Raw genomic sequence first — 16,396 nt, 5'->3', positions numbered from 1 at the left:
CTGAATAATCTTATTATTTGAAATATTTATATTTACAGTAAATTTCTTGCATTTGACAGACAATGGACACTTTCGTACAGTGCTGCAAGTATTTTTATCCAAAGATACTTTTTTAAGCTGCCAATTAATTATAAACAACACTGAAACAGGCACAATAAAGAAAGTATATCAACTACATCAGGATAGTGGTTGTCAACATTAGGACATTTTGTTAGCTTGTGTTTGGAGGAAAAATTCCTTTGGTATTAGGAAATTACAGAATTTTACAAAAATATTTTATGTGCATAAAATATAAAAGTCAGTTTCATTTTTTAATTATCTGTCACATTTTCACTTGTATCTATAGCAGTAACATGTTATAAAGTTTGTTTAGTGTGTATTTGTCTATTGAGTCTTTAAAGATTTAATATGAATTAACAAAAATAATTTTAACATAAACATTTCTTCAACTATGAAGCTAGAAATATCTGTTTCCCTCCCACACTACCCTCCTCTTAGCTAGGCTACAGCATTGGCCTCCAAATGAATCTCTTTATCTCCATTTTCATATCACTGCAGTCAATCTTGTATGTAGCTTAAATTATCTTTTAAAAGAGTTCTATCACAACACACTACTCCATCACATTCAGAATACAAAAAACTATTATGTTCCTGCCATGTAAAGTCCCACCAATTTGGTCTTTGTATCTCTCTGATCTCTTCTCCCTTTATTATGTGCCTGACTCTGGCTCACTAACCCTGTCCACATTGGCCTTCTTATTACTGCCTTACTCCAGGTTTGTTCCTGCTTCCCTACTTGAGCACCTTCTGTACCATATGCCCTAACCATCCCTCTCGCATATCATCATATTGTTGTAATGGCTTGATCTTTGCTCAAATTTACACCTGAGAGAATTACTTTCTTGTTGGGGTTAATGTAGAGCATGATATCAGCCATAATACCTGGCTTGCTAAAATGCAACACAGAGGCCATTGAGGGCCAGGGGAAGGTTTTGGAGAACGCAGAGGCCTGCACGACCACTCTGCCGTAGGACTGCCTCAGGGAGTTGCCTTCAGGGAGCTTTCTTAGCCCAAACAGCGGACCTGTGATCTAAGAGATTTTGCATTGTCCCCTAGGCTATGTTTAGCAGAACTCCTTGAACACACAGATTAGCATACCGTATCTTTCCTGGAAACAGCTCCTCCTAGTTCCAGTAAGACAGACCCCTTGGCACACATCACGTGCTAGAGAAACAGAGATAAGGATTTGTGATTATTCTGAAGGACCAATAAAAGTGGGAGCAAAGCAGGGCAAAGGGTCTTTGTCTCTGAGTGTTGACCCCCTTGCCTTCTCCTCTTTCACAGCAAAATTTGGAGTAATCTTTCATCCCTCGGTGCAGGGATTGCTGGCCATTCCCAGCACTTTCTTACCATCTTCCCTAAAATTTTCACTGTTCACTTTCTATGATCCTACCCCCCTTTTTTCACCCACCATCAAAATTATTATAAAGGTGAATTAGTAAATAATGCCAAATAAATGACAGGGAAAGGAGTTTAAAGTTAGTAATAAAAACAGTGTCACAAGTCTCAGAGCAATGAAAATAAAGAATACATTAGTCATTGACCCTAGAACTTCAGAGACCAGTGATGACAAAGGCAATGACGTTGTCAGTAGACTTTTTCTTCAAGAAAGGCTCAATGCATACGACAACCAATGAAAAGGAAATGAGGAAGTGGAGAGAATATATGCGCTTATCATTGTTATTTTTGCTTGTTTGGTTGGTTGGTTTTATATGATACATATCTTTTGATGATATTTACAAATGAGGAAATTCTGAGTAGAAAAAAGTACACGGGAGATAGAGGAGATTTTGATGAAGTAGATATTTGAGGAAATCAGAAAAAAAAGAAGTCTGCGCAGACATGGAAACCATGGCCCTGAGAAGGAGGCACTCTTCACCCTGAGGCTACGGAAAATCACAAAGGTTATGGAAGATGCAGGGGGATGATTTATAGCTCACACAACTTCATGCTAAAGAGTTGGAAGTTATCTGGGACCCAAATGATACAGCAGTCAGGTCAAAATATCTTAGGTATCTTGGTGTTGTGATTATCTTTCCTTGTAGAAAATAGCTCTCAAAGTATAGAAAAGGAGGATTGTGAGGTTGATTCACAGTTCGGATTTTATAAAGCAAAGAGGTTTATAAAAAAAAAAAAGAAGAGGGAGTCAAGCATCCAGACTCAGTAGGAGAACTGAGGCCAGAAATGGGTCTAATGTACTCTCTAAGTTTGCATAGAACAGAATTCCATATTTTGCAGGAAATTAAAAATAGATAAATATTTAGGTATTAAATCTATAAACATCATCAACATCATTATTATTTTAATAACCTTTCTGTTTTAGATGTATAGTAAAACTTCAAAGATAGCACAGAGAATTACCACCTCCCTCACACCCACTTCCATAGCGGCTAACATCTTACATGACTATGGTATACCATTATAAAGGATACATACTGTCAAAACCACTTGTCACTGTTGATGTCATACTTGATTACCTGGCTGAGAGAGTGTTTCTCAGGTCTCTCCACTGTACTGTTTCTCTTTTCCTTCCTTCTCCACTTTACTTTTTGGAGGGAAGTCACTTAGGTAAGGCCCAGACTTGAATCGGACATTATCAGCAACTTCCTTAAATGTGGAGAATAAATTATTTGGAATTCTTCTGCATAGTAGATTTGTCTCTTCTCTCTCACTTATTATTTACTCCATCATTTGTTTATATCATTATGAATATGTGGATACTTATATGCTACACTGGGTTATAATCCTTTTGTTTGTCTGTTTTTGCTTAAATTGTTCTGATTTTGCCCATTGAGAGCTCTTTCAGTTGGATTCCATATCTTTTGACATATTGCTATAATTGTAGTGCTTCTTTGGTTATTGTTGTTTGTTTTAGTACTTCCTTACTTTCTGGAACTATAAGATATCCAGCCCCATCTCGTCCGTTTACCTGGTCTTAGAGTCATTGATTTATCTAGAAATTTCTTGTTCTCATATTGAAGAGCTTTATTAGAAACCAAGATATGAACTTTAAGTGTGCTTGTTGCTGCAGGAGTATCGTTGTTTCCAGACACTTTTATCTGAGAGAGCAAGGAAATACATATGTGTTTATAATCAGTGATTATACAAGTATTTATATATATTTCTATATGTAACCATCTGAATCTACGTTTAGCCAAATATCACTCATACTGATGTTTCCAATTTTAATCCATCACCTCCTGGATCACCTAGCCTCCTCTTCTGTCTTATCTATAAACTCCCACTCCAACAATTAGAAACCTATCTCTCACAATCAGACATCCATTTACTTAAATTGTTAAGTTCCTATATATATATATATATATATATATATATATATATATATATATAGTGGTTTTAGAATTGTTGACCCATATCCTCACAGGAAACTACTTTATCACCTAAAGTACAGTGCTTATGCATCACTCCTTTTGCCTATAGTTTGTAAGACAACAGTAATTTCCAAAATGACTTAGATCAGCACCTTTTTGTTCTCTCCCACCAAGGCTTTTTCACACCTGTTTAAAACATTAGAATTATTTTCATATAGTTTCCTGTGCATCCTGGGACTCCTGGGTTTTCTTATTGATTTTTTAAAAATCTACATACATTCAGGTTCACTTTGTGTTCTGTATGATTCTAAGGGTTTGGAAAGATGTAAAATGTCACGTGTCCACCATTTAGCATATAAAAATGCACTCAACATGAAAAAAATGCATTTTGCCTTTTATTAATGGGCATCCTTATGTCATACAGAATAGTTTCACTGCCCTAAAAATGTTTTTGTGCTTCATTTATTTAATTTCCATTCTTCTCAAAAGCCTGGCAACCACTGATGTATTTTCTGTCTCAATAGTTTTACCTTTCCCAGAATGTGTAAATGTTATTATACAGAATGTAGCCTTTACAGACTGACTTATTTCACTTAGCGATATGTACCTAAGAGTCATCCAAGTTTTGTACAGATATATAGTTTTTTTCTGTTTATCACTGAATAACACTCCACTGTATGGATGCACCACAGTTGCTTTATCCATTCACTGGAAGTCTCTGTTATCTTTAAAGTTTTATTTCCATGTACATTTTTTTTTCTAAATTTCCACTGATTCTACCAACCCTTCCTACCTCCCAGTTTTCACACCCTTTACACACAAACACATATACATACACATAAACACATACCTATCTATAGTGGAAATTTAACAATCTCATCAAAGTAGCCTAAGTCCCTGTTATTTTTCTACCTCAACTAGTGTAAAAATGCTTTGCTGAACTCCCGGAAGCCACTCTGACCTTCCTCGAAATCAACGCTTTATTCCGCATTCTGTCAAAAATTCAAATCAGATTTCATTATATCCCCTGCTTACTATACTTCAAAGGCTTCTTATTGTGTTCAGTATAAAGATAAAACCCCATATCAAGCCTCTTCAAAGCCCCAGGTAATTTAGACCTACTATAACATGTTCAATATTTTGAATATAGTAGATAACAATAGAATATGTGACATACATAATAATATATTTTCAATGTTTCTAGTGAGGTTGTCTTCGATAATTAAAAAAAGAAAAGATATTTTGAATCACACCTCACTCCTGTCATAAATTCCTTACTACCATAACTCCCTAATCTTTTCAGAGATTGGTCATAAATGGAAGGTATTTGAGGATGTTATAGGTTTTGTTTTGTTTTGTTTTGTTGTTGTTATTTGTTTGTTTCGTCACTTCTACACAAGAACACATGACTCAGTAATTTTAATTTGATTTTTTTTATATTTTATCTGTATCTAGAACAGCTCTTCCTGTTCCAGGTGATGCTATTTCAGAAATGAGACTCTGGCTCTTCTTTAATTTCCACCAAAAGCAAACAGACAAATAAAGACTGTGTAGCAGACTATGGTAGCAGACTCTACGGAAATTTTGGGGCCACAGAGACATTTACATTTAATAAACAGGAGCAACAACAAAGAAAATACAACACCCATGTAGACCATGGTTTCTCTAAGCCTCTCCTCCTATTTTTCTGCCCTTCTCTGACTTTTAGGGTTTTGTTTTTCCTTTTTATAAAGGACACTTCTTTTGCCTCCTCTCTGATATTTAATTATCTGTTGTTTATGATTGAGAGGAATTTATCTCTGCACACTCTATTTAGTTCTTTGTATAACTGGCATAGTGAAAGGCTCACTAAAATATGGCTATTATCTACTCCAAAAACCTCTTTTGCCTAGAACTAAGGAAGTAGGGAAAGTTTCATTGTTCCATCTCCAATTTTTAGAAGCCAGTGTGAAGTAAAAAAAAAATCAATTCAGAGAGTTAGTCCCAACCAGCATGAATTATGAAACTTCATTTAAGATCAAAATGGCCATAGATAGTTTGATTCTAAATTGTTTTTCCCCCTTCACCAATGTTAGCCTGCTTCAAGATACATTTAAAAAAATGTTCTTATGTAAGTATTTTCTACAACTATAATTGATTTATAGATGAGAAGCACTTATACATATATTGTGCTGGAAAAAGTTGATCAAAAATTAATTAGATATGGGGGCATAAGTCTTTTGAGTTTCTGGGCCCAACTTCAGTGTGTGAAGAGGGGTTTCCCCACATCAGCAAGCATTCTCACACACCAGCAGGTGTCTTACAATTCAACTCAGTTCAACTTAATTCTTACAATATCTACCTGGAACTAGCATTAGAGTCCACAGATAAAGGTCTCAGGCAGACAAGACTACCTTCCACTTCGGTGCCAATCCCAAACACATGTTGTTACCTGTGTGCTTGCTTCTTACTAACTGATGACAAACAGAGGTTCCAGAAAACCCCCCTCCAAATCAGGATGCCAATCACAAGTCCAGGTTACTACCAGTCCTCCTGCCACCTGGCTATAAATTAGAAGTTGCCACAGTCCCCCTCTTTGGGTTAGATTAATTTGCTAGAGCAGCTTACAGAACTTAGGAAACTCATTTACTCATTAGATTGCCAATTTACTAAAAGAATATTAAAGGGTAGGAATCAACAATTAAATGAAGAGATACATAGGGTGAAGTCTCACACAAAGGAGATTCTGTCCTCCTGGGATTCATGGCTTGGAACAGTAGCATATGGAAGCATTATGGTTCCCCAAACCTGGAAACTCTATGAACCCCCTCTTTTTGGATTTTTATGAAGGCTTCATTCATTACATAGTCGTGATTGATTAACACCTTGGACATTGGTGATTGACCCAATCTCTAACACCCCCTGGAAATCAGGAGGTGGGACTGAAATTTCCAACCTTCTAATTTATAGTTGGTTCCCCTGACAACCAGCCTCCATCCTTGGAGCTTTCCAAAAGTCAACTCCATTAACATAAACCAATTCCTGGTGCAAAGGGGCTTGTTATGAATAACCACATACCCATTTCACTGGCTCTGAAATATTTTCAGGAACTGAGGACAAAAGATGCTCCCATTGCTCTTATCACTCAGAAAATTCCAAAGGTTTTGGGAGCTGTGAACCAGGAATTGTGGATGAAGACCAAATATATATGAGAAATATATTTTGGTCAACTGAATATATAGGTCTTAAAATTCACATTATTGCAGTATGATTAGGATCTTATGAATTAACACATATAAAGCACTCAGCACGGTATAAGTATATAGTATTAGTCAAATAAATCACTATGCTTTATTCGGCTTCAGATATCAGAATATGGCACAGAGTCTTACTCATAGTATATTTTTAGCTATGGTGTAAATATGGTCTAAATTTGAAGGCAATACAAAAAAATAAAAATCATTTACTGTGCTGTGGTTAGCAAAAAGAAACTCTAAAATATATATACATATGTACACACACATACATAGAGTATAAATTAAAGGAAAAATTGATGGGGGAAAAAAATCCCTGCTTGATTGATACTCTAGCTTTTAGTCTTGAGTTTCAAAGCACTTAATGCCAAAATGGGTAGCCTGCACTTCTGCTCACTCACAATGTTTATTTTAATATTTTGTGGAGTAACTCCCTCTGCTTGTAGCAATGTTTGACGTTTACATATCCCAAATGATTTTTGGTTTACTATTACTACATTAAATTACTGCAATTTAGCAATATTGTTCCATACATTTATGAATGATTTTTGAAAATACAACCATCAGAACTGTTGAAGGAATTAAATATATGTATAAGACTATAAAGAAATAAAAGTAAGCTTTATGTGAAGGAGAATAATTCTTTCCCTTTTCTTTATACACTGTAGACAAATATTAACTGGATTGCCCTCCACTTGTTTTGTGATTTGGGGGAATCCTTATACTTTTATTATGGAAGGCAGTACATGGATGAAGTAGGTTTGTTATTAATGTGAAATATTTCAATCAACAGAGAGTATTTCGTAATTAAATTGAATCTGACAGTAAACTAATGAATTGGCATGTCATTAAAAAGTTTTATGCCTGTGATAACTTTCTTCTAGTTATTATAAAATAATTTTCATCTAAGATTCTTAATCATAAAACAAAGCAGGACAGTGAGTCATTTTGGATAAAGTGGGAAACTAAATCAAAAGATCAAGAGCCACAACAAAAAGGACACCAAGAGAAGATTAAAAGAGACAGTGTTGGTAGAATAGGTTTAAAAGATTAAAAGCTGAATGGAATAGAATTTTTAGAAAAAAGAAAACCACAAAGAGACATCAAGAATATGACAACAAAGATGCAGGAAAAGGCACAGTCAAAAATTAAATGAAAACGAAGGTGAATGCATCTTTTACAGAAATCCAAAGAAAGAGAACAAAGAAAGAAATGCCAGTAAAAGTACAAGAAAGATCAAAGATAGTCATATTAGATATACATGACATTAAGGAGAAAATTCAACTTAAATCTTATCAAAACAAGATTCTTGAGTGCAGGTGAATACATCAGATCACTTATGAAGCTTTCCAAACACTAACGTGAGATTTACCCTCTTAAATATTTGTTGGATTGTTAACTATAGGCATTATTTGTACAAGAGATCTCTAGAACTTATTTATCCAGCACAATTGAAATTTTATACCTGATAAATAACAACTTTCCATTTCCCCTTCTGCTCAACCCCTGGAAACCACCATTCTACTCTCTGCTTCTATGAATTTCACTATTTTTAGACACCTCATGTAAGTGAAATTTAATGCAATCCCAATCAAGAACCCAACAGCATCCTTTTATTATTATTATTATTATTATTATTATTATTATTATTTGGAACTGGGTAAGCTGCTCAGAAAAATTATGTGGAAGGAAAAAGGGTCAGGAATGGCCAAGAAAATAATGAAGAAGAAAAAAGAGGGTACTGATCCTATAGAAACCAATGGGATCAATCTGGTAACATGGAAATTGAAACAGTGTGATGATTTGCAAGAATAAACCCAATGAATGAGGAAGTGAATAGAGAGTTTAGAAACAGGCTAAAGAGAAGAAGAGATTCATGGAATACTGGAGGAAGAGTTAATTGGCACATCATTTTGGAGGGCCATTTGGCAATATTTAGTAAGCTGGAAATGCACATTTCCCTGGAACACAGAAGTCCTATTTCTCTCCCTGTGGAGGGAAGGAGTTGGTCTGTGCTTTCAACACCCTAAGCTTCCTATAACAAAGGACTGCCAAAATGTCCATTGACAGATGAATGGATAAAGAAGATGTGGTATATATATATATATATATATATATATATATATATATATATATAATGGAATATTATGCAGCCATCAAAAGGAATGAAATCTTGCCATTTTCAATGACGTGGATGGAACTGGAGGGTATTATGCTGAGCGAAATAAGTCAATCAGAGAAAGACATGTATCATATGATCTCACTGATATGAGGAATTCTTAATCTCAGGAAACAAACTGAGGTTGCTGGAGTGGTGGGGGGTGGGAGGGATGGGGTGGCTGGGTGATAGACTTGGGGGAGGGCATGTGCTATGGTGAGTGCTGTGAATTGTGTAAGACTGTTGAATCACAAATCTGTACCTCTGAAACAAATAATGCAATATATGTTAAAAAAAGAAGAAGATAGTAGGAATGGAAAAATGAAGGGGGGGAAATTGGAGGGGGAGACAAACCATGAGAGACTATGGACTCTGAGAAACAAACTGAGGATTCTAGAGGGTAGGGTGGTGGGGGAATGGGTTAGCCTGGTGATGGGTATTAAAGAGGGCACGTATTGAATGGAGCACTGGGTGTTATATGCAAACAATGAATCATGGAATGCTACATCAAAAACTAATGATGTAATGTATGGTGATTAACATAACATAATAAAAAAACAAAACAAAACAAAAAAAAACAAAGGACTGATTTCAGTCTTGCTTGTCACAGAGTGCTGACAGGACCCAGCATAATCTATCCTTCTGGGAGCTAGTAAAAATGGAGATGGAGTTCTGGACTGACACACTCAACAGAGCCACTCCCACCAGATTAGCACAAAGCAAGTGAATAATAAACGCAGCTCCGAGCTTCTCTCTCAGATAGCAAAGAGTTGTGCCATACATCCAATGCCCCACCTTCTCTGGAGGCTGCCCAAAGGACTGGTTTCTGTTTTGACTGTCCTGGAGTGCTAAGGAGACCTGGCATACTCTAGCCATCTGGGGTCCAGTGAGAAAGAAAGATGATAGTTTCATCTAGCATGTAACTTTCTGTGATAGCCCTTCTCCCTTGCTTAGCACAGAGAAAAAAAAAAAAACAAAAACAGAACCAGCTTCTCCCTGGGGAGGGAAATAGTTGGACAGACTCTCCCATAATCTAAATTTTCAGGGGACTGACCAAGGAAGTAGCTTTGGTTCCATTATCTCGGCACTGATGGAACCCAGAATATTCTAGACACCCGGGGACCACTAAGAACAAAGTAAATGGGTTGAACTACCATGCAAATTTGAAAAGCCTTCAGAATCTAACCAGGCTGATTGGTGAGAGTCTACCGCTGTATGAGGTCAGCTCATGAAGACTGGGAAATGTGGCCGTTTGTCTTTTGTACGGACACTAGCACAGAGAGTCAAGGAAAATAAAGAAATCAGGAAATATGTTCCAAACAAAGGAACAAGATAAATCTCTGAATGAAAGCATGATATATGATTTACTTGGCAGAGAATTAGAAATAATCTTCATTAGGATGTTCACCAAGATCAGGAGAATTTGTTGTTAGTACTTCTTCATATTTGTTGTTTTCTCAGAATTTTTCTATATGTCTTCAGAGTATCCCTGTCTCCCCAAAACTCTATAAAATCTCTTCTCTGCTTAATCACTCTGAAACAATTTTTGTGGAGGTTGTCTTCCCTGCTAATAAGGAGTGAGTTTTCATTTCTTCATATTTTGTTTATTCCAACAATCATTGTGGGCCCTCCACATTATTCATATAGTACTTTTAAATACCATGTTTTCATCAAATTTAAGTTACTAGGAATTGTAACACCTGCCCTCTTTCACGAGCCAGTGTAAAGTGTAAAAATTTACTGTCAATGTATTCTTTCTTATAAGTTAGAAATTTTATGCTCGTTGGAAAAACTCAGAATTACAAAGTTTTATTATACTAATTTGTATACATATGAAAAGGATAATATAAACAAAATATATTTGTTAGGATATTCTTAATACTTTTGTACTTTCAGAGTCTGACTCTTCTGGATCACATTTTTTTTCTGGATCACCTTTTGACTTAAGAGACACTGATATGTATGTTTATGCAGAGTATAATTTGCTATGCAGTCCTAGTGATGCAATATTTCCTATAATAGTACTTTTCTCTCAAGATGCTTTCCAAGATAGGATACCCTCTCTGCATATTTTGATGCTATTGCTTACCTGATATTACCGGAAGGTTTAAAAAAAGGTTTTCAGACAACAATTAATATTCACATTCTTTCCCCAAAGTGTTTCTTTAATGGTATTTTGACTTTTATAACACGGAATTGCAGTTGTACTATTGTGCCAGCAAGACAAACCATCAAGGGCCTGCATGAACAGGCAGTGAAAATTCCATGACTGCTCTCTAACCAACAACGTTAAGGTAGATCCCAAGGAGCAATGCACTCTGATTTTAGAGATGTTAAATGTGGAAAAAAACAATAGACATCTTAGGACTTTCTCTCATTGCTACAATTCTTAAACATCCAACTCCTCACTAGCCTACACTGCCATCACTCAGTAACTACACTGACTTCCATTAGGGACAAAAATTAAGACTATAGCAATTTGACATCTACTGATGAGCTATTTACTATTAAGTCTGCACTCTGCTATTGGTATTGTTGTTTAGCATATATTTTGTCTAACTAATCTAATAGAAACACTGCTGTGCCCCTCACTATTGATTTCTACTAGACATTAGTATGTTAGCACTGTCAGCCTTTATAATGATCTCTCCAGACTTGGGTGTAGTTTTAAGTTTTACCAGAGGCCACAGGAAGTTCATGAATAGTCACATTCAAAAGTGAACTTGAGCAGTGGCTACCATTCCATCTTAGTTTGTGTTTGCATTGTCTTCTTCCTAAAGGTCAATTTCCTGCTCCAAATTTATTGACAAACTTTTTCTCCTTTCTTTCTAAAACTCATAAGCTCCATATATAAGGAAACCAAAAACTTCCCAAAGTCAACTGTACTGTTTGCTTCTCTGAGCAAATATTGTATGTTCTCTTGCAAGGAAGACTGAGCTGAGGGTTAGGAATGCTCTAACAAAAAAAAAAAAAAAAGGAATTCTCTAACGTCTCAAATAATTAAGTTATTGTCAGTCCTCATTCCCTAGCACCTCATAGTATACGTATTTAGATTTATGCCTTCTTTTGCTACTTATATTTTGATCTTTTTTACATCCTTCAGTGAATTACAATTCTCCTGCTGCAGGACAGTTACTGCATGTGATTGTATCAATATTCAGGAAAAGGAAATAGTTTCTAGTACTTACTTTCTTATTCTGAAGACATCAAATATACCTATCTTCCAAACTCCTTTTTCGCTCTCATCTTTTTTTCTTGCCTTTTCCCTTTCTATTTTATGTTTTTCTTCTTCTTTTGTCCCAACATATCTGAATTTTTTTTTTCTCTATTTTCTGTCATTCACTCCATTTTTTCTTCTTCCTGCTCAATGTACTATGTTCTTTGGGGAATTTGCATCAATTTACACATTTCTATAACTCAGATTACAACAGGTTTGGAGTACCAACATTGACACTTGTCTAGACCCCAAGGTCAAGGTTAATTTACTTTTAAAAAAAACATATCTACTGAGGAAAGAGGGTACTGCTCTAGGTTGGCCACTAAGAAAGGAAACTATTTCAAGAGGAAGAGAAAAAATGGTAATTAGCCTGCACATGTAACACAGCTTTAGAAAAATAAATAAAACAAACTCACTAGGTAATTATACTGCATGCTAGAGAAGAAAGATAGGAAAAAGCATGCATTGACCCAAGATGGGCTGTTAAGTATGCTCCTTCATATGGAAGCAAAATGAAAAACTCAAAGAAATGCTGACTTTCAAAAACAAACTTTTCCCCCACCCTGAGGTAATACTTAACTATACTGAGAAAGATCTTTTGAGATGTACTGATGTGTTTGCATTATCTATGCGCATTCACTTGCCCCTGATGAGACCTCAAGGTACATTTATGAAATAACCTACAGATAGTATTGTACTCTGTGGCCACTGAAATCAAATACGAATTTAAGTTGCTCCTGTGGATAATGAACCCCTATTGTATTGTAATTATTACAGTGTTCTATACATTTAGGTAAGATATGCATGGACACAAAACCCAGTAGTTATTTTAATTTGACAGACATTTACACGCTCAATTTAACATGTTTTCCCATCCAGAAGCATGGGTACATGTGCAAAAGATTTTTTCTAATTCTCCAACCTGTAACAATTAACTAATTGTTCACTAAACCTAGTTCTTCCTCTGGCTAATTAGCTTCCATAAGGAGGTTATCTTGAAAGTTTAAGCTCAATCACCTGATACATTTATCATTGATATTATTATAGATTTTGTTGTGATCAATCCAATTATACCAGCATTATACCATATAGAAATTTCATTATGAGTTGGACTAAGATAATTATAAAATAAATTTCTTTACGCAAATTGTCTCAGGTTTTCCTACTAAGCAAATCTTGAGCATAAATGAAATGTCATAATGAATTGGGGTTTAAATGAAGATCCAAGTCTCAGTTTTAGTTTCTAAGTCTCTCATGGGCATAGTTCTGTGCTCTTCTTTATATTTTGGGTTGTATTGGCATAGGTTCCTACTGTCTGTTATGCTTTAATATGAAAGATATAATAATAGTTAAGTAATTTTAAAATATAGTTGGGTCTAACCACTGTATTCTGTAGTTGAAATACCACACATGTGTAGGAATTACACATAAAAGAAAAACTTGAACTGGAGACAATATTAGATGATATATACTTATATCCATTAAATATTTAGTACAAAGTGGTTATTAACTTATATATAAGAATAGATAGGCTTGAAAATACGACTATATATACAAAAGATATTTTCCATTGACTTCATTATGAGAAATCAATCTAAAGTCGAATATAATGAAAAAATACTTAAATTTCTGAAGTTCTTTACCATGTTTGTTATTATCCATAGATAAAGTAAATAAATTGGTGCTGTATGCAAATGTTTTTTGTGCTTTGTTTTTGTGTAAAAATAAGTCATAAATATGAAGGAGAATTTAGAATTTAGATTTCCTATATATTTCTTTTTTCATTATTTATTTTTAATTATTATGTTCAGTTAGCCACTGTAGAGTACATCATTAGTTTTTGATGCAGTGTTCAGTGATTCACCCAGTGCTCATCTCAGCACGTGCCCTCCTCAATACCCATCACCCTGTTACTCCGTTTCCCCACCCCCTCACCCCTCTGAAACACTCAGATTGTTTCCTGGTGTCCATAGTCTCTCATGGTTCCTCTCCCTCTCTGATTTCTCCCCCTTCGGATTTCCCTCCCTTCCCCTATGGTCCTCTGTGCTCTTGCTTTTGTTCCACATATGAGTGAAACCATATGATAATTGTCTTTCTCTGCTTGACTTATTTCATTTAGCATAATCCCCTCCAGTTCCATTCATGTCGATGCAAATGGTGGGTATTCATCCTTTCTGATAGCTGAACAATATTCCATTGTTTATATGTACCACATCTTCTTTATCCATTCGTCTGTTGAAGGGCATCTCGGCTCCTTCAACATTGCTGCTATGAACATTGGGGTGCATGTGCCTGAAGGAAAAAAGTTTAAAATAGAGGAGCTGATTAATTTAAACATTATTTTCTTTTAGGAAAGAACAAACTCATTTCTTTTTTTTTTTTAGGATTTATTATTTATTTTAGTGGAGTAAGGGCAAAGAGAGAGAGAGCATCTCAAGCAGACTCTCTCCACTGAGCATGAAGCCCCACACAGACTCAATTTCACAATGCTTATATCATGAAGGTGGAAATCAAGAGGTAGACGCCCATCCGACTGAGCCACCCAGGCACTCCAAGAACAAACATATCTCAATATCATTAGTCTAATAGTTCAGTATCATCACTTTTATTTAACCATAGTATTTTGAATATATTTTGTATTTTCTCATTTAATATTTACAGAGTCACCAGGAGGATGCTATTGGGCAACAAAGGATTAATGCATTGTATTAATGTTCATTGAAAATAAATACTTTGCATATTAGGCATAAATTTTAAAATCTGTAACTCACTTATGAAAAAGACATAATTTATAATCTTACTTTGATTAATATAATTTACTCAAAAGACAAGATTTGGTGTTGCAAATACCAATTCCGTGAATAAAGCATGGCTGTGTCTTTAGTTTTATACCTTTTTCTACTTTTATCACAAGTTTGATATCATGGTGCTGACCATGAGGGATAGTAAAGTAGTAGTCTTTAGGAGGCAGAGAATTACAGTGGTCTTCAAGCCTCAGCAATTCATCTTTCCAGAGAGTAATCTCGTTTTAGTATCAGGACAGCCACAGAAGGGCAATGAGAAGTTTTTTTTTAAGCTACCAAATAGTGGGACGCAAACAGGTTAAAATCTTTGTGAAAGAAGTTCTCCTGGGAAAGGCTCTGCAAAAGAGAATTATTCATTATTGAATTATACCAATAATACATCAAAGCTCACTGGAAATCTGTACCAGACACTGTTAAAATGGGTCATGAAGCCAAAGCTAAAGATTACCACCATCGTCGGGGCACCTGGGTGGCTCAGGCGGTTGAGCGGCTGCCTTCAGCTCGGGTCATGATCTCAGGGTCCTGGAATCGAGCCCCACATTGGGCTCCCTGCTCCGTGGGGAGCCTGCTTCTCCCCCACCTCTCTCCCTCTACCTGTCCCTGTGCTCTTTCTCTCTCTCTCAAATAAATAAATCTTAAAAAAAAAAAAGATTACCACCATTGTCTCTAGTCTCTAATAGAATAATTTGAGAGATGTGCCAGCATCATCACTAAAAGGTGATTCTTTAATCACTTTCTTAAAACAATTTTTGACAACTTCACAACATCTTTTTTATAGAAATAGATCTATTTTTTAATTTAGCTTTGTTTTTTGCTTTTTAACATTCCATATGGTCATTTAACTTTTCACTTAAGGTATTTCATGACTGGGTTTCTTAAGGAGAAACGTAGAATGCCTTTTCCCTCAGGGAAGTAAAATTGAACATTTAATCTTTTATTATTTTTACTTGTTACAGGAATATGCTGAAAGAAATAGATCCAGTGAATTGAGGAAAAACAGCATTGAAATATAATCTATTCATAATATATTTACTTGGATTTTGTCCAAGAAACACAATGATACAGTTCACTCTTAAACCAGTATATAGTTGAACTGATCTTTAATATTGAAATTGTAGATTCATGAAACTTGCATTACTAGAATTACTCCAATATTAACTAATTGAACTGATTGCAATTTCATTTTAGTTACAGTGGGACCCTTCTTTCTTGATCACAGATTATGTAAATATACACAGCTTCTCTCAAATGTACATCCACTTAGTTTGTGAGGTCTCAGCATAGAAAAGGTAAGTCAGAACTCTAGGCTACAAAGTTAGATTTTGATTAATAAAGTGAATGTTGTTTTGGTAATAACTTTTGATGTTATTTTTTGGTAAAAAAAATAATCGCCCATACAATGATAAGTTGTAAAATAATTCTCTTATTTCCTTAAGTGCTAATCACTTTGTTTTTAAAATGTCACATATTTTTAGTTGAATATTAAAAATAAAATTTCCAATTGGAAAAACAAAAATTTAATATCTATAATATCAGATTTTTATGTGAGGTTTTTGAGATATTAAATAAAACAGGTATTTTCATTCAGTTTT

The sequence above is a fragment of the Eumetopias jubatus genome, unplaced genomic scaffold (genome assembly GCF_037043125.1).
Source record: "Eumetopias jubatus isolate StellerSeaLion01/CBP00866 unplaced genomic scaffold, mEumJub1_p1.0 scaffold_6, whole genome shotgun sequence".
Lineage (NCBI taxonomy): Eukaryota > Metazoa > Chordata > Mammalia > Carnivora > Otariidae > Eumetopias > Eumetopias jubatus.
This window is presented reverse-complemented; position numbering follows the sequence as displayed.